The sequence below is a fragment of the Artibeus jamaicensis genome, unplaced genomic scaffold (genome assembly GCF_021234435.1).
Source record: "Artibeus jamaicensis isolate MK-2021 breed Jamaican fruit bat unplaced genomic scaffold, CSHL_Jam_final scaffold_537, whole genome shotgun sequence".
NCBI lineage: Eukaryota > Metazoa > Chordata > Mammalia > Chiroptera > Phyllostomidae > Artibeus > Artibeus jamaicensis.
Window position 1 is genome coordinate 8,182,734 of NW_026522047.1, and position 18,458 is coordinate 8,201,191.

The following is an 18,458-nucleotide window of genomic DNA, read 5'->3' on the forward strand; positions in this document are numbered from 1 at the left end:
TGTGTAACCTCAGGTAGATTATAATAAGATTGATATACCTATATATTAATATACCAGATTTAACATACAGACTGAATATATATGTGTATATATATACACATTATATACACATATACATATATACATACATATACACATACATATATATTCAGTCTGGTATATAAATAATAGGGTATCAAATTATTAAATTATGTTCAAAGACAAACTTTATGTGAGGCAAAGGCAAAATGCAAAAATATTTCTTAGCTATGCTGACATTTTATGCCAGCTGAATATAGGATTTAATCTAAGAAAATCATAAATTTATAAATTAAAATGAGATGCAAATATGTTGACCAGCTATATATAAAAAGGTCAGCGATTCGGCTGTGGAATCTGGGTCATTTCTTTTCACTGCCCGAGATCTTGTTTATAGGCTTACTATATAGTCCGGATTTCTCCCACACTATAAAGCACTGGTAGTGTTTTCAATCTATTACTACTTACTGGAGCACAATGTAAATTCTCCTGTGTGCTTTAATAATTCTTTGGAAATCATTCCTTGGATTGCTCTTCATTGAGTAAGAAGGAATTGCTTGATGTATTCCATGTGTGTTTATTAAGCTAAGATTTGAAAAAATACCCCCGACTAGAAAATTCCTGAGTCACAGAATTGGTCCACGGAGGCTGAAGGAGAGTAGTGATGTGCAGAATGACAAAATGATGGTCGGGGTGGAAGCCGTCTCCTGCCACTGCAGCGGCAGGTTGCCTCGAGGGATGACACTCAGAGATGCGCTTCGACCTCAGTCTGTGTGTTAAGGAAAACTCTGTATTCTTCCAGACAAACAGATTGACAACTCGTGTTTCCCAGCGTAGTGTGCGCAAAGCACTGAGCACCATTCCTGGGACATCTTGCCTTCACAGCTGAGATGCTGGGGCAGGGTTCCCACACTTGTAAATGCTGGGGTTGCAGGAAAGAGTTCTGATTCCTGGTTTTTCCTTTCCAAGATTACACACAATAGTAGCATTTACTCAATGAATATTTCCTGGGTACCTATTGTGCAAGGATAGTCTGGGAGATAGTCTTTTATGAGTTGTGATATGTAACAGATTAGTAATTGTGGCCTGAGTAACAGAAGAATCTGAATTGCCCATCAATAGAGAGAAGTCAGGAGTAGCTAGGAACTCTCCTGTGCATGCCACATAACCCGGCTATGCAGACATGAAAGGAACATGCATTTTACTATCAGGGCGAACTGCCACTATGCATCTTGGAGGGTGAACAGGCAAAGAAGTCTGTCAGCAAAGTGCAGCTCGTCTAAACCAGGGTGCTTTCATTTTGGAATGCAGACAAAAATGGATTTGTCTGTAGAGGGCTTGAATCAGGGAGCACCGGCGGCAAGTTAGGGACCAGAGTGTCATGAGTTTATGTGATGAAGGAGGTGAGCTTATGATTAGGAAGTTCAGTGTCAGCATAACCTAAATAAACCTGATCTTAGAGGAGCAGCTGTTTCTTTATGACTCACTTATGATGCCTTACAAAATTGGAAACTGAACTAGATCTTGAAGATATAGAAAAATTAACTACAACAGTGAATTGCAGGGTCTGAATAAATGCCGTCTGAAGGGAACTTACTTTTTTATTGCGTTCAGGTTTGTTTCTATTGAAATCTGAGTGCAATGTACCACGTTTCACAAAAGCGCCTACAGCAGGGAAGTTTTCAGGATGTCGCTCTCACGCATCATTGATGTTCCGCTGATCCTAGCTAGAGAGGGTGGGGATGGAGTTCTTCTAAGAATGGCAGCATTTACATGCAAAACCCAAACAGATAGAAGACCACTGAAGCATGATTTGCATCAGTAAACGACAGGTGTGACTGTTAGGAAATGACGGGACCGATAGGCTGGTCTGTTGTGAAACACACACCGGCTGGTTTTTGTACTCCAGGACAAGCCTGCAGCCAAAACCAAAGGTTCTCGGAAGTTGAGAATGGAAGTAGTCATAACTGGTGCAATGACGCTGTTTTCCTCCTGAATTTGTCTAAGCCAATGTAAAATAGTAGCATTGTTTCATTGCTAACTGCACCTAAATCACCCAGCTATTTCTCTTATGAATGATTTAGATACAGTTCCATTCTATTGTGAGGAACAACTCAGGCGATGAAGCCTTGGAATATCTCCAACTTCTACTTTCCCTTGTCAAAAGTACATATAATAAGCAGTTCTTCAAAATTTTGCCTACGACTCTCTCCATTCAGTGATTCCATTTTCTGCTTTAAATATCGGATTGGTTTTTGAGGTATTGAACCACCAAATAAATAAAAGAAACAAAATATGGTTAAAACTCTTTCTTAGTGGTTCCTCACCTAAGGGATCTGCACTGTGGTGAAGATATTAGCATCAGGGGGCAAGTGTGTGTTTTCACTACAAACCTTGTCTGTGTTGTAAATAAATAATATGATGCATGTGTTTGTACTCTTGGTTTTCAACTATATGTAGGTACTGTAGTGATTATTCACTTCAGAACATTACTGGGTTTATAGAAGTTTTCATGATTATATGTTTTCTCACTCAACTGAACACTAAAATATAATTATGGTAGAATGGAGGGTCCTTAAAAATACGACTTTAGAAAGAAAGTCTTAAGCTTGTTAGATATAGATATAGACAGGTGTTAGATATAGAAAGACCTCCTCAAGGTTAAATTTTTGTATTTTTTCCTGAGGGGAATTTCAGTAGGAGGTGCACCAGGAATATTTCAGGATGTTCTTAATGATATTATATCTTTTTCTACAAAACTGACATGCCTAACTTTAATTATATAACCCATAAGTAGGGGAAATTATAATTCTATCCATTTGAGAATGTATAATCTTTTAAAAACACATTTAGATATAAGCCATATGTTAAACTGAGTGCATCAGGTGTTGAAATAATGTGCTTAACTTTCAAATACTCATATATTGCCCCAGTATTTTTCAAATTACAAGAAATCGGTAGTAGACGAAGTATATCCGAATAAATGGTCAGGCTCAGGTAGCTCTGCTGGAGTGGATGTTGTGTTGGCAGTTGGTAACCTGATAGCAGGTGCATAATGAGATGGTACCTGTGGTCTGAACGCAAGGAGCTTGCCCTGGGCCTGTGAGTCAGTATTTCCTGTCCCTGTATCTAGTGGCGCCAGCCCTGGCCCATGGACATGGGACACGGGCTGTCCGGTTGACTTTTTAGTAGCCCCCTAAGGACTACCCACTAAAGGTTATAGGAAGCAATTTTATTTATACCCTCTCCTTTTGGTGTAACTTTCTCCAAAGTTGTCTAGGGGACAGAAATAGAGAAAGAAAGCAGGTTACATGCCAAGTTAGGGTTGTGCCAGCATGGTGTGGTATTTCTTGGCGGTGCAGAGTACTGGCAAGGGTGTTACTGAAATGATAGGCCATGGGGTCTTAGGTGGGTAAGGAGGTAAGATGTGAAAGAAGAGGGCTGGTGGACTGGTAGAAACTGGGCTGGGGGAGGCCTTCAAAGGGCTGAACATCCAAATCCAGGTACAGAGCAGACATGGTGGGAGGGACAAACTGAAGAAGGGGCAGGTGTGGTCAGAAAGCAGGGTGTTCAAGTCAGCGACATTGGCAGCAGAGCAGTTGTGGATAAAAACAAGGTCCAGGCCCTGTTGCTGTAGCTCAGTGGAGTGAGCTCGGGCCTGTGAACCAAAGGATTGCAGTTCCATTCCCAGTCAGGGCACATGCCTGGGTTGCAGGCCAGTTCCCAGCAGAGGATGCATGAGAGGTAGCCATACATTGATATTTTTCTCCCTCTCTCCTTCTTTTCCCCTCTAAAGATAAATAAATAAAATCTTAAAAAAAAATAATAAGGTCTGGGTGTGACCATAAGACTGGGTGGCTGAAGTGGAGAGATATTCAGGTCATTAGAGATGGGGGAAATTGAGACCAGAAGGCCAGATCGTCACACGGGTCAACTCTGGATTTTGAAATCATTGCCAACATTGGCTAGATTTAGGGTTGAGGAGATCACTGCTGGGAAAGCAAGAGTGAATGACAGCTGTTAGGAGGGGACAGGAGGTCCCACTGGGGTGTGACCCTGTCTCAGAGGGGAGGGTAACAAGAGTGCAATGGCGCACAGGCCTAGACACGGTGATGGGACAGCGAAGCACCGGCTCCCCATCCTGCTGTGAGAGACTGAACAGCCACCACTCGAGAGCTTCCGCAGAAGTCCTGTCTGCAGGCAGAAGCCAGGTTCTGCCTGGAGCAACAGGGTGAAGGGGTTGTTCAGAGGGAGACTGATGAAATAGGAGAGTCCACTGGATATGGGGCACAGGGCAAGTGCAGTGGAAGGTTTGGGCACACGAGGAGGAATGGGGGTGTGTTCAAAAAGTTGTGGGGGGATCATCCTGCTAGAGGAGTGGTGACTGAGATAGACTTCTATTAACTGATGAGAAATAAGCCGACGGGCATAGAAGTGGTCACTATGGCATAGAAGTGGTCACTCCAGGCATAGAAGTCTTTCGGCCCCGTGGTCGAAAGACTTGGCTCCGTTGGCCTGAGGTCAGGGTGTCTCTGCAGGTTTTCTGCACGTGCCACTGCTTGGGATTTTCTTGGGTCGGAAGTTGCAGTTTCAGCTTCTGTACAGCTCAGTGTCACATTGGTCCCAGAGGCTCTGACTCAACGCCTGCTGGAGTGTTGGCTCTCTCAGGAGGAAGGCATTGAGCACCCCATAGACTGGGGATGAAGCATTCTACATGAGGTGTCAGGAGCCTTGGAGGCTGGGTGTTAGTCCAGTACAGGCAGTGGGATCTTGGCCATCCTGGAAGATGCAAATCTATGGCTGAACAGCCTGAGGTGTGCTGGTCCCAGGACATCAGTATTGCTGTGGCTTATCTTTAGGACTCAGGGAGTTAGGGTGTACTCTGGGTCAGTACATACAGGCTTCTCAACCTGGTGAGTCAACAGCGTGTTCCCATTAGTTCCTAATTGTAGATCAGGAGATCTGACAGCAAATAGAATCACTGAGCCCTGTAATTCAGGAACTCTGGTTACAGCACATCCTCAATTTTTAAATTGCAAAAACTTGCAGGAGCTGCAAGTTATGTGCTGTTTTAATTTCATTATAACAAAATATAGCTGGAGGTTCTGTCCTGAGATTAACAAACACAAATTATTGGGGAGGTTATTTATTATTTTAATTATGTGACATTATCTTTTCCCACTGACAAAAGCAATCAAAATGACTCAAATTGAATCAGTGAAAATGAACTGATTCCCAAAGGTTATAAGTGTGGTTGGAAAATGTCATGCGTTTATTAAAGTTCTGCACAAAAACTAAAAATGGTTAGTGAGGTAAATACAAATCTCCTTATGGGTTTGGAATTTGGCTACAAGTAGACAGAAGTCTAGAGATCATCTCATCAAATATTCTGTCTTTCTAGATCAGGAAACTGGCAAGTAGGTCAGTTGCAATGACAATTTCCTGTGACTAACCTATACTGACAAAATGACAGGCAAGACTTAGACAGTACCAGGAACTAGACTGAATGACAATAATGTTGTAAGCTTTAAATCTCCAGCATTGCAGAATTACAGTGTCTTAGACTTCAGATTGCTAGAGCCTTGTGAGGTTCGGTGTTGGAATCCCCTGGACAGTGGCCTGTGGAGGGTCCCCTGCCTGCCGCTCCTTGAACACTTCTCCTGATGGGAAGTTGAATTCTCATAGCAGCCCATTCTGTTAATGTGGTAGCACTTCATTTTGGAAGGTCTCTATCTCTGTCAAGTTGGTTTTGTTATCTCTATGAATTCTGCTTCTCGGCCTTTTGGCTAAGATCAAGTGTAGTATCTATGAATTCTACCCATGGATTCTGCCTTCTGAAGCTAAGACCTGCCAGTGTTTGCCGACAGCGATTATGTCTGCTCTAATTCTCTTCCTTTCCAGGAAACACATCTCTAGTTCTCGAGGTTGTGTGTCGTGCGGAGCCAAAGTGAGGTGAGGAAAAGGGAGACGAACTAATGTGCTGGGACCGATCGTCAGAACTCAAGGGTTGGAGTTTCCTCGGGGTCGTTCCACACAAGCTTCTCGGCCTCTGTGACTCAACCGCGTGCCCTCCTCAGGCCCTGACTGTAGATGGGCGGGCCTTCCATCAGATACAGTCACGGGCCTTTGATTTAAGAACTCTCTCTAGTTGCAGCACATTTGCAGTGTTTAACCCATGAAAAGACGAGCTGTATGGAAGAGAGAGCAGAGGCTGTAACCCGAAGGGGCTTCCAGCAGAATGAGAAGCGGGACTTTTTACTTGTAAAGACTGGTCTGAGACACCGAAGTTAATGTCACAGTCTGTAGACTTCATGTTACCTGGAAACACAACAATGTTCAAAATGCCATGGCTTTGTTATAAAAAATACAATTCTTAACAATTATTTTACCCTGTCTTTGAAAAAAGGAAGAAAATGTCTTTTCCCACTTTCAAATTTTACCAGTAGTTAAAATCCTCAAGAACAACTGTATTCCAGGGTATTCTTAGCTAAGATTTAAGTTAGATTCGGGAAAACTGCACATGCGTTATTTTCAATGGTTTATGCACCATAAAAATATGAATTTACTTTGATCCTTAATCTTAATTTAAATTCTAAACTTGGTTTTATTTCTCTAGAAAACCTAGTATGTGGATGGTGCCTGTTAAGTATCCACTAATTTAACTGTGCTCATGAATTCCAAATATAAAATCACTTATTTTCTAGATCAAGGGGATGAATCCACAGATCCATACGACAAATCTAGCCACACAGTTGTTGACGTTACTCAAAGACTGATGATATTCCCACAGACAGAAGTATTTTTGAAACACAGTCTACAAAACCAGAGACAAATAGACTCAAAATGGAATTCTGTTCCTTAGGAATTGCTTTGAGTCTGATGAGATTTTCAAATTCTGACCAGAAGTAGACTTTGCTCCTCGTAAACTTGCTGTTAAAGCATTTTTTCACCCACCCTTCACACAGCATTTTGCCTGGCCTGGTGAGGACCAGAGAAAAGTGGATTAAGGAGCAGGCCCAGTGAAAACGTTTTTGCCAAGCGTTTGCTATTTATTTGCTAGGATGATAATGTTAAACTTTGGAGATGTCGTTTATGCAAATTAAATGTCAATTTGATAGGTTGTTTTACACAGTGACTATTCAACCCATTTAGGCTATACTGCATCCTGGTTACCTTGCCAAGTGTTCAAGGGCATGTGAAGATGAGTAAGGTGGCGCCCGCTGCAAGTTGTGATCGGCAACACCAATACCCGAAGAAAGAATGAATTATTTTCCTCATGCGTCGTCCTTTTATTTGTTTATGTATTTGATTATTAATGTTTAATAAGACAATAAGCCAATGTGAAGTAATGCTTCATGTTTGAAACATTGACAAAAATCCGCCTGTGCGATAGTCTTCCCCACTGTCTCCCTGCCTCATCACTCATATAGAACCAGTACTTTTTGCGTTTTTATATACTTTTTATCCCTATATGTATATGTAACCTAATTAGTGATATATTTTTTTTTTACTTTAGAGGGACTTTGATGCTGTATGTGATCTTTGGAACTTGCTTTTTCATTCAGTATCATGTAGTTAAGATTCATCTATATTGTTGTACGTAGTCGTAGTCCATTTTTACCGCCTTATCATATTCCATACGTAACTATGCCACACTTTATTTCCCTATAAATGGTCATTTAGGCTATCTCTAAATAGTTTACTCTACTTTAAATAGCGCAGCTATGAGCATTTTTTAACATGTCCGCTACAATATATTGCAGAGACTTCTACCTACTTACAGTAGTCCCCCACTTATCTGTGGTTTCACCAACTTCCCTGCAGTCAACTGCAGCCCAAAAAGATTAAACAGAAGATTCTAGAAGTAAACAATTCACAAGTTTAAAATTGTTGCCCCGGCTGGTGTGGTTCAGTGGATTGAGTGCCGGCCTGCAAAGCAAAGGATCACTGGTTCAATTCCCAGTCAGGGCACATGCCTGGGTTGTGGGCCAGGTGCCGAGTAGGGGTGCACAAGAGGCAACCACACAGGGATGTTTCTTCTCCTCTCTTTCTCTCTCCCTTCCTTTCTGTCTATACCTACATAAGTAAGTGAGTAAGTGAATAAATCTAAATCGTGTGCCATTCTTAGTGGAATGATGAAATTTCGTACTGAGCCCCTCCGTCCTGCCCCAACACGAATCTTCCCCTTGTCCAACTGTGTGTCCAAGCTGCACACGTTCCCCCTGTGTCAGTCACTTAGTTGTCAGAGCGGCCGTCCGGGCTGAGCACTGCTGTGGTTGCTGTACTACAGCCTCTGCAGCTACACTTCGATGAAGTGAAAAGAAAGAAACAGCAACTTCTGATTAGAATGTTCTTCCAAAACACTTTGGAAACAAACAAACAAAAACAGAAAACAACTATCCACTGTCAAAGGTCCCTAACCATCAAAATCGTCTGCTTCAAACCTCCAGCCGTTGACATGCGTGGCTTGATGACCCAGGGTCAGAAGGAGCAGATGACCCTCCCAAAGCATCATCAGGTCAGTGGCAGCCAGACACTGCGTGGCAGGCCTGCGTCAGTCACTCACCTCATCTCGTCACGGGGCCTCCCATCCCCTCACGTCGGCACCAGGAGAGGATGAGCAGTGCACAGCAGGGTTTTCAAGAGACAACATTCACACATATGTGAGCAAAAGGCATGTACTTTGTTACACCTTTTCTATTTTATTGATCCCTTTATGTGAACAGTTTATAAACTATCATATATAAGTGTGTATATATATGTATATGTATGTGTATGTGTGTGTGTATATAAAGTTTGGCACTATCTTCAGTTTTAGGATCCACTGGGGTCTTGGAAGGTAAGGGGGGGACTACTGTATATTGATTTAAATCTCTTGCTACGAAGCTTAGTGCATTCGATGAGTTTTCCAATTGTGCAAATTCAAGCCTAAAATAAACATCTTGTCCTGAGGTGAATAGATTCAAATACCATCCTAGGAGCCTTGTAGAGTGTGTACTCAAGATAAGGAATATTTGCTAAATGTTTTCTTGGGAGGCAAAATTGTCAGCAATAATTGGTGACTGATCTTTTCCCCACTGACCCAATTCAATGCCAGTGTTATTTTAAGGATACAAAAGGAAAACTGAGCACCAGAGGCAAGGGAGGGTGGTACCAGGTTCACTGACACTTAGGACTTCTTGGAAGCTAGTCCAGAATAATTCACCTTCATCTCCTTGGCGGGCCCTCTTATCCTACCCAGCAGCCCTCCTGTGCGAAGGTGAACAATAGGAACAAAAGAACCAAGAAAAAGGGCTCTGTCAGGTTTGTTCTCTCAGCATCAGCTGATTGCCTGCCAAGAAAAGTTTCTCGAGAGGTTCTGAGCTTAAAGCCTCACCTCTTTGTGAACACAGGAGAAAGAACCCTTTCCGCACACACAGGCATGGGCGAGCGAAGGGGACATGAGGCCCCACAGACACACAAGCGGTGTGGCGACTCTCTGTAGTATTCTAGTCTTAAAACATCCTTTTACTTAAATGAAAATTGTGGCTATAACCTAAATAACAGTAACCTGTTTGGCTATTTGGTAGCTGGATCTTCCCACTCATTTCCACTTGCAGTAACCATACCTAGACACTGCACATTTTTTGGCCCAGTTACCTCATTTCCTTCTGGGACCAAGTGCCGTAGCCTTTGTGCCCAATGGCAAAGCTGTCTACCCCCTTTCCCTCGGAAGGAGAAGAATGGTTATCTGATGCTGCCTGACGCTGACGAGAAGGGTCATGCAAAGGGTAGGGGAGTTGGCTGTGCCCCCGGGGACTCACTGCCTGCCAGTGGGGGTCTTCTTGGACAGAGCCGCAGGGAAGAGTCTTCTGGCTTCCATCTCCTAATCATTTGCTGTGTTCCATTCTTTTCTTCTTGGAAAGTAGATTTAAAAAAAAGTTAGTAAGTATACAAATGCCTCACATTTAGGTAGAACATAGCGCCAACACATCACCGATTGTTGCAAACCTACACACAAAACAGAGGACTTGTTTCTGAATTGCAGTGTGTGTTCTGCCAGGAGATAATTCGATCCAGAAAGACACAGCAGAGCTCAATTCCTTGTTTGGACAACACTTCAGGACATAGCGAGGACCTCATGCTCTTTTTCCTCCTATATTAAGTGAGCAGCTATTTCCCAATTCATTTCACCTCCCCCTAAAGAGCTAGATCTAAGCTTTGACCAATTAGGGTCTGTGGTCACACATCCATTCCTGTAGTCAGTATCACTTGGGAATTCTTTATGTAACCTCATTCAGCATTCATCTAAACATAATATTAATATTTAAGGTTTTTGACTCGTTCCTGTAAAATAATGTCATTATCATCACATGTTTACCCACCTCCAGCTTCCCATAGAAAATGTTAAACTTTGACTATAACATGTAGAGCGTAGGAAACCCGAATTCCTTTTGTAGAAAGAGCATTAACTGGAACATTCTGATTCTCACTGAGAATCAGTACAGCAATTTTTCTATAGATAAAAGAACCTCTTATCTTATGAAGAGCTGCATTAATTACAGCCTGCAATTCTGTTCACACATCCTTTTTCAGAACCAAGGAGAGAGCAGGGAGAAAAACATGTGCTGTTGGAAGTCTGTACTCCCTTTTTATTTTTCTTCTTGGAAAATAGCTTTTCTGAAAGGTAAACAGTACACAAATGCCCTGAGTCTGGGTGGAACAAAGTGCCAAAGCAATATAATTGTTCCAACAACAGCAGCAGCTATAACTTTAAAAGCAAAAAAAACCCCAAATTCCAACGTTAGGAGCAACTTTGTCGATCATAATACAAGAAGATGCAATTTAATATCAATAGCATGATGAGTGTGTAGGAGGTAATTATATTTCATTTTCTTTTCAGATGAAGCAGAAATGGAGCACAGTGACAGAAGCAAATGAAAGTCCCCAGGTAATAACGCGCATAGAGATACCTACAGTCTAAGTCGAGGCCCAAAGCTTGGGTTTGGGCGGTTTTCACTTTCCGGAGTCTGCGAAGACCTCGACTTCTTATTTCCTCCCATTAACCGTATCGGGTGATGGCGTCCGACCAATAACTGGACGGGTGGGAGGAAAGTTAGAATAATCTGTTGAGCAGAGATTTACTGTGACAGTGATACCATCGTACAGGCAAATGTTACCAATACCTGCTTCCCATTTTCTTTGCTCCCTTTCCTACTTAGCACCAACCCTTGCCCAGATTCGTCCAATGATTGGTTTCCGTCAAACTGTATGTACATGCAAGCCTGCCATGTAGTAGTGCTGCCTCTAGGGTTGGGGAAATTTCCTTCCTGATTTATTCATGCACCCATAAAAGAAGCCAGGATATTCTTATACACTGTAACTATAGACCAAATTCTGTACACCAGGAAAAGAATTCATATTCGGGAAAAGAATCAGATCAAATGGAACACTTAGAAGATATTAAAGAATTAAGAAAGCTAATTCTGATTAGCTAATTCTGTCAGGAGAAACCCAAGTAGCAACCCTATCACTTTTCCGTAAAAATCCTGAGATAAGCAAACATGCAGAGTCGGTTAAAATAACTGGACCCAATATATATGGAATTGAGATTCGTCACCGTAAACCCAGTTGTCCTTTGATTCTTAAAATGGGTTTGGAGTTGCATATGCTGTTGCCTAGTGCAGTGGAAAGAGGACAACAAACTTCGGTTTGATTTTAGATCTGCCACTGATTGGCTAGTGACCTTGGCTGAGTACCCTTCAGATTCTTAGGACTCCCCCGCAAGAGGGTAAGTCATGCGTGCAGAGTGTAGGTAAGGACAGAGTTGTGGCCTAGGACAGTGCCTAGCACGTCTGAGCTCCGAAGTAACTTGCTTTTGCTGTCATGGTTATTCACTGTCCTGGCGCAGTGGGTACCATCAGACACCTCTAATATTGTAATAGAGACCCTACTGAGCTTGAAATAATGAAAAGCAAACCGCCTTCAACTCAGAGACCACTTCTGACCCAACGTGCTGAAGACTCATTTCGAGTTCTCCTCTAACTAGCTCTGTAACGGGACAGGGATATCACGAGGACGTCCCAGCACAGGGGCAGGGACAGAACTGCCCGGCCTCAGGCTGCCACGAGCCTTCCCCACCAACCCAGGCTGAGTGAAAGGACAGCTGGCGTCACAGGAAGGAGGGCAGAGGGACACCAGGATCAACTCTTCACGTTTCAGGCCACCCGGCTGTCTCAGATGATCCCACCCACTGCACCAAATACTAACCAGGTCGCTTCAAAAATTAAAGAATGTTGGGAAATGAGCAATTTATACAGAAGCCAAGAACTGAGACAAAGATCTGGATTTTTGTCAGAAATCATTTTTAAAGACTCCGTTTAGAATTAGCCCAGTCATTGCTTCCATTCGCAGCCTTTCTCAGGCTGGGGAAACGAGGCCAAACTGAGTGCCTTCGAGTTTCTGCAGGAGGCCCCTCATTCTCCCTGGTGCTGCAGCTCGTGGGGCCACCACCTCACCGCCACCTGCCTCGCACCAGCTCCGCCTCCTGCTCTTCTCTCTGCCCCTCCTTCCCAGGTGGCCGACTGGCAGGGAGTGGCGGGATGTCATGGGGCCGAGCCCCAGTGCCCAGGACACACCCACGTCTGAGTTTTCCGTGACGCACCTGCTGTCCTCATGCTGGCTCCCAAGTAAACAAATGGCCAGATCTTTTCCAAAAGTGGTTTTGACAAAGAACAGCTTAAACCACCCAAGATGTTGACAAATGGACAGTTACTTGGAGAGCGAGGACACCAACCCGCTTAAAGGACAAGCACAGACAAGGCCGCCTCTCTGTGCCCTTGCCCTTCTCCATCGCTGCTGCAGTGCAGACGGAGGGAAAGAAGAAAAGGAAACAAAGGCAGGTCCTCAGCACCGGCTGTCCCGGCGCTGATTAGGATGCTGACCTGTGTGGCAGGTTTCTAGGTTCTCCCCCAACTTCTTGGCCGCCATTCAAAGGATTTAACAGTGTGCTTGGCAAACAGTGGTGCACAGAGCCAGTCTAAAAATAGCGCTCTGCTAGGGTCTGCACTGGGTGAGCGGGAGTGGCAAGGGCTGTATTGCGTGAGGCGGATTGAACAAGTTGCTCCTTGGTACCCGATCTGCAGGGTTAGTCACTTGTTCCCTCCGGTTCAGGTAAATAATGCAAACACACTTAGCAATGCACCGTTGCTCTGTTAAATAACAAAAATGACCATTTTATTTGTGCTCTTGCTCGTGTGTGTTTATGACAGACAAATGTACACATTCTGTTTTCTGACAGTCAAACAAAGCCCTTGCAACCAGGCAAATCACTGAGTTAGCCCGGTGGAGCCCCCCTCCTGCCAGTCGCTGGTGTGGCACCCGAAGGTGGGCGGTGGCTAATGACAGGTGTCCTGCTGTGCCTGCCGACAGGAAGGATTTCTACTGAAGGTGGGGACCAACAGGAGGCTCTGATGATCAGTGGGCCTGCCAGGTCTGGCTGGAATCTCTCTGGAAACCATGTGTGTGCAAGCTTGAGCCTCAGCAGGCGTTTCGCACTGTGAGAGCAGCGTGCTGGTCTTGCTGGCCCCGGGAGGTGCTTGTCCCTGTGTCCCCAGGAGGATTCGGGCCAGGGAGGAGCCTGAAAGAACTTGATGGAAGAGCAGCATTTTCTGAACTGAAGGTGCCAGGAAAATGGTTTCCAGTCTGGAAGCAGAAGCCACCCCTGCAAAGGGTTTTCAGCTATGAATGGTGGCTCTTCCTGTATGTTTGGGGGAGAGGAATTTGCTCGTACTGAAATATAATGTGATTATTTCCTTCGTACATAGTTGTCTGTCAGGCAGCAGGGAGACTCTCTTATTTTAATGCAACACGGGAACACCTGGGTGAAGCCCTCGGTCTCGCTGGCAGGTCTGTTTCCTCTTAGCAGACAGAAACCGAGAGCTGGGCCCACTCTGGAAGGGGGTGCGCTCAGGAAGCGCATGGCAGAGGGCGAAAGAACCCAGCCTGTTGCTTTGGCAAACACCTGTGCCACCCAGCTCTCCTGCCTTTAACTCGATACGGTGCCGGGCCTGGCAGTCTCTCGGAATGTGTACATTGGCAGTCCTCTCTCCCCGCTTGGGCTCTGGGACTTTGGGTAAGTTACATAAACTCTTTGACCCCACGCCACCCCCCAGTTTTCTCGGCTGTAAAACAGTAAGCATAATACCCACCTCATTAAGTACATTGTGCTGAGGATTAAATGAGGTCATACAAGGAAAGCATGTCACCCCCCTGGCAATAAACAGAAGGCAATTCAGCAGCGTTCCTGGGCACAGCCTCTCCCACCCGCCTTCCGGTGTCCTCGTCTCCTTCAAAAGAGGTATGACCATCTCACAGGCTGAACACTACACAGGTGTCTGACGCCTGTCGGAAATTACCACCATCCTCCTCATTCTTGTCCTGGTAGCTGAAGAATGAACAACGCAGGAAGCATTAAATCAGAATTCTCTGTCGTTTTCCTCTGTATTACCAGCTACATGATAGTGAGGGCTACTTCTCCTTGGAGATGGCTTGAAAGATAACATAAACCATTATTTTGGACATTCTGGGATTTCCTCAATCTGGCTCTTATTTCTTATGCTAAGGAATTATGATTTTTTTCAATAAGATCAATATTTGGTACATTCCTAAAGAGTCCAGAAAACAACATAAATTGTGTCTCTTGTTTGAGACTGAGTTTTTCAAACGAATGTGAGAAAATAAGGGAATAGACATTTTTGGATGTCTATTCATCTTCAGGGATGAGCACAGTGAGCTCTGAAGAGCCTGCTTCAGTTACAGAGATGTGAATAGACAAATAACTTCCAAAATCACACAAAAAGTTACCCGCCATGTTGGTAAAGTTCAGAAGGGCAGCCCTGACCCATGGGACTCAGTGGGTTGCGTGTGGGTTTACTCCCAGCTTGGGGTGCAAACAAGAGACAGCTGATCAATGTTTCTCTGTTGCATCAAGGTTTCTCTCCCTCCCTGCCCCTTGCTCTAAAATAAACAAATAAAATCTTTTTTAAAAGGGGTACTTGAGGTGGCTTTATAAAGGGAAAAACCAAACTGCTAAGCAAAGGGTAGACGATACTTCTGCTAATAACTCCTTTTCAATAAGACAACTGAAGAGCTGTCTTCGGTGCCTACACCCTGGTGTCCAACTCTACAGAAGGGTCACTGTCGCTGCTGCAGCTCTGTGATCATCGTCCAAAGTCAGTCTAACTGAGCCCCTGTAAACAAAGTCCACACCGTGAAACTACTGCGATGGACCCATTTATAAACCGTGCACATCACTATGCTTAAAAACCGAGTTGGAAAGACAGATTTTGAAACTCGTCCAAGTTTTATTCTCGATAGCCAGCTTGGGTGAATCCCATTGCTTTCTTTTCAGAGGACTCTAAGAAGCTTCTCTTCCCAAAGGAATAAAACATGGCAACTAAAGAATGGCACTTCCTTCTCCAATTCATCCGAGGTGTGTTTATTTTTTGTTTTGTTTTATTATGAGCCTATCTACTCATGTGCTGGCTATGTTCTAGGCATTGGAAGAGACTGAAAACTATCCCTGTACTGGTGGATCCTGTGCAGAGAGAAATGACTTTTATCTCAACACCAGTCAAGACACTGCCTGTAACTGCCCAGAGACATTTAAGCAGCCACTAAGACAGTGGCAGAGATCGATGGCAGAGGTCGCAGAGTCAATACCAGGGCAGGCAGGTACAGCAGAGAAGCAGAGTTTTAGTAAAGGTAGATGAGGGTGGCGGCTCTGGGGTGAATTGTGTTCTGCCCAAATTTATATGTTGACTTTCTAACCCACATGACTCACAATGTGACTATTTTGGGAGGTAGGGTCTTTAAAGAGATAATTAGGTTATAACGAGGGCATCAGGGTGGCCCTGCTCCAATAAGACTAGTGTCCTGCAAAGAAGAGCTGGCTAGGACAAAGACACGAGCGGAGGGGACACCGTGGGAAGACACAGGGAGATAGCCACCCTCACGCGCAGGAGGGAGGCCTCTGGACAAAACAGCTCTTCGGACACCTTGACCTTGGACTTGTAGCCTCCCAAACTGAGGGAGAATAAAGGTCTGTTGTTTAAGCCCTGCCCACACCATGTCACTGTGTGAGGGCAGAGCTCACAGAGACTGGCAGGGTGGCCTCGGAGGGTGAGATGTGTTTAGTTGGAGAAGAGGGGCAAGGGGAGCTGTACATCTCTCTCCTGTTGCTAAATACCTCCTTCTCATTCGCACTTTCTGTGTTTGTGTCTTTGACCCTTGGGTGTAGGCAGTGGGGAGAAGGGAGACGCACAAAAGAAAGGGGCTGCTGGACTGGTTACTAGTGTTTTCCTAGAGATTATCAGACACGGGAAAGCAACGGAGAGCAGCAATTATAAAAGCAGTGAGCAGTGTTAAAACTAAGGAACAGCATTAAGAATAAGGAACTACAGAGTGTTTAACAAGATTATTGAAAACCTGAAATGTATCCGTACTCAATCAAGAAGTCTTTATGGCTCACTTGTGGCCTCTTGATAAGTTCAACCTTTATCTTCTGAAGATAAATTCCAATATTATCATTATAGTTATGACTTCTGTGATATTTATAACACCCCTGGGTTACCTTCCTGCCACATTATTTTTGTACTGTTGAAATACATTTTTTTTACAAAGGATATAAATGATGTAAATGTAATATGGAAGCATTTATATCAATAGCAAAGACATGGCTGAGCTATTTAGTCAAATGGGACTTGTCACTCAAGCGATTCTTATTACCCATTAAATATTTCCCAGTGATTCAGGGGCTTTCAGCTGGTTGAGAAAGTCAGGTGAGGAAAAGTGCCAATAGATGAAGATGAAATGCCACCTCCAATTTAAGCTGCTAAAATCGGAGGAAACCACAAAACTCATCTAAGATATGTTGCCGCCCAGACGTGATTTGTTTTCAGTGGCGACGTGAAAGTAAGTGAACTTAAGGCACCACGTGTGCATTGCTCTTTTCTGGGGAAAGAACTTAGGCTTGGTCTGAGCTCCTGCATGTACTTGAGTCTCAGTAGTGACGTTAGTGAAATGTGCTCTTTTCATTACAACTTCGAAGACTGTGTTTGGGGGTGGGCAGGAAATAGAGTCACCCAGAAAGGTTTTTATGCTCTCATGTAACTATTAGAAAAATATTTGTTCTGGAGAACACTCCTTACTTCAGAGCCCTCTTTTTTGTTCTCCCTGGGTGGGAAAGCCCTGGGTGCCCTCTGGGGTCCCTCCCTGGCCAGGCCCGTGGGCTTCCTGTACCAGGTTCCTGCCGTGGGCAGCTTGTAGCCCAGGAGAAAGAGGTGAACTCGTGAAACATCTTGAGTGCTTCTCTTTATACCTCTGTCAACAGCACAATGCTCAGCTCTGCAGGCACTGAGAGAGAGAGAATGAGAAGGAATGAATGTTGGCTTTATGCACCATTGCTACACTTGGAAACATGATCTGCAGGAGCAGGAAAGAACCAGCTAAGATTTTGTAGCAGTTCGGCTCTAGTTTTCTGTGCAACCACTGGCCCCAGCCATTACCCCTTAGTGCTCCTGCTCCCATAGACAGCACTTGGCTGCACACAGGGGTCGTTCCTGCCGTCCTAGCACCAGAAGCAACAAATTTTCCAAGGGTGGACAGATACATTTCAGAGAACACAGCAAGAGGCCAAGTTTAGGAAGGACAAGGAAGTCTGCGAAGCACACACCCTGCCTTATTCATCCCCATGCTGGTGTCACGGCCAGAGACCACGTTTATCTTAACGGTTTCCATCTCACTTATGCTAAGGCCCTACACGCCCCAGAATAATCTGAATAAGCTGTCTCAGTTCTTCTCCCAGGTCCATCACAGCTGGAATGAGAGGAAGGAAAAAGAAAAAGAATACTCGTGTTATGTGGAGGAGACTGGACTAGGTACCGTGGAAGACACATTGTAGAAGGTCCCCTCAGCCCACAAGGATCCCCTCAGCTCCACTGCTCCCCAAGGCTGAGCCCCCTCAGCCCTGTTCCACTATCTGAGCTCACTCCTCCCCCTCACCCCCCCCAAAGCCCCAGCCACCTCCCGTTCTGCCGCAGTAAACTCCTGCCATAGCCGAGACTTTGGAATTGCGTATGGGATTCTGAGCTTTGGGGTTGGTGTCTTGGAAAGGGAAGATGAAAACTCGGAAGCTGTGTGGGCAGTCACAGTCGGCCGGCTCTGTTGGCTTAGAAGAGAGAAAGCGGTCCTCACAGAAGGAGGGAAAAACCAGATATACAAAGGGAGGCCCAGGGGCCCCTGATACCTGTTCGCTCCTTGGTTCCAGCCTCTTCCGACGGCTTGGCTGAGTTCCTGACTCTAAGGATGCTGGGGTATCACTGTACCCTCATAATTAATTCTGTCTCAGTCTCTCACATTTTTTTTTTCTTAAATTACTTCAGGTTGGTTTCTGTTGCCTG

The 18,458-nt window shown here is 44.6% G+C and overlaps 1 long non-coding RNA gene across 1 annotated transcript in view; it reads left to right on the forward strand.

Moving 5' to 3' along the window:
- The window catches only part of LOC119037651 (uncharacterized), a 204,493-nt gene extending 195,807 nt beyond the window's left edge, over positions 1–8,686 (forward strand). Inside the window, exons 8-9 of the long non-coding RNA XR_005080257.2 lie at positions 5,920–5,970; positions 8,469–8,686. This is a non-coding gene — a long non-coding RNA (uncharacterized LOC119037651). The remainder of the gene's footprint in view (positions 1–5,919; positions 5,971–8,468) is intronic.
- Positions 8,687–18,458: the final 9,772 nt, after the last annotated feature.